Source organism: Vigna radiata, unplaced genomic scaffold (assembly GCF_000741045.1).
Source record: "Vigna radiata var. radiata cultivar VC1973A unplaced genomic scaffold, Vradiata_ver6 scaffold_352, whole genome shotgun sequence".
Taxonomy (NCBI): domain Eukaryota; kingdom Viridiplantae; phylum Streptophyta; class Magnoliopsida; order Fabales; family Fabaceae; genus Vigna; species Vigna radiata.
In genome coordinates this window covers 222,391-223,489 of record NW_014542185.1, presented here as the reverse complement: position 1 = coordinate 223,489, position 1,099 = coordinate 222,391, and positions in this window count along the sequence as shown.

The window sequence follows — 1,099 nt, the reverse complement described above, 5'->3', positions numbered from 1 at the left end:
TTTCACACACTCAAACATAGAGATTAGAGGTAAAAACAAGCATGTACTAAATAAACACAAGAAAACTAGAAAACACACTAAACGTGAGGATAAAAAAAAGTAAAAGTTATGAAGGAGTTGATTTTGCCACTAAAATGATGCTTAAATAATGGTAAGAATTAGCATTATCATGTAGTCCACTGATTAAATTGTCTGCTTGTAAAGAGAATGAGAGAGTCTTTCATGGGAAGGAAAACCATCTCAATGATTTCTTTTTCGCATATACCTATATGTTTCACGAGATGTTTGTAAGATTACCATTCAGTTCCTTTCAAATGAGAGTACTAAAGGTGTTGAACACAGCGCCCTCCCAATTGCATCCCAATAGTTGGGGTTATATACAAGCGTTTGCTGTAGTGCGTCAGGCGCTTGATATAACACCAACACCTCCCACTTTTTTGTACTATTTTTGAACCCGGCCGATCGCCAAACGACGATGGGTATCATTAATATCCAAACTGGAGAACGCTTTGTTCGAACTTTTTTCCTTGTCTTTTAAAGGGTTTAAAAACAAGTTTTTTAAAGTAGAAATAGTCGACCGCACTTCTTCACTGAGGATGATCAACCTAAATTCCCCCTTTACTGGACCCAAAACCCAGTTTGGTTAACTTCTTGGCCTCAAACAAACATGACACCTAAGGAACTGAAAACTCTGAATGTACTGAATGATTTGCCTCGCCAGCTCTCCTCCCGCAAAATAATAAACTACCTTGAATGGGACAACCTCAACTCTACCTCAACTCTGAGGTTTTCGGTATGTCACTTTCTGTTAATTACTTTGTGCTCTTTGTGGTTATAACTAAGCTTAATTTGTTGTAGTTTCTTAGGCATAATGGCAACAAAGAATCCAAAAAGGAACTGGTTTAAAATGGTGGCCAGTCAATTTGGACCAGGAGAATCCTCCCTGCAACCTCCGAACACCTCAGGCGGTCAATCAACGTCAAATCGTGCAACTATTTCGCTTCCCAATGCTGAAGAAACTGTCAATGAGACTGTAACTCCTTCTAGAGTCGTTCGTCAGCCAACACCTTGAATCGGCCGTTGAGGCATTGCCTCTTAC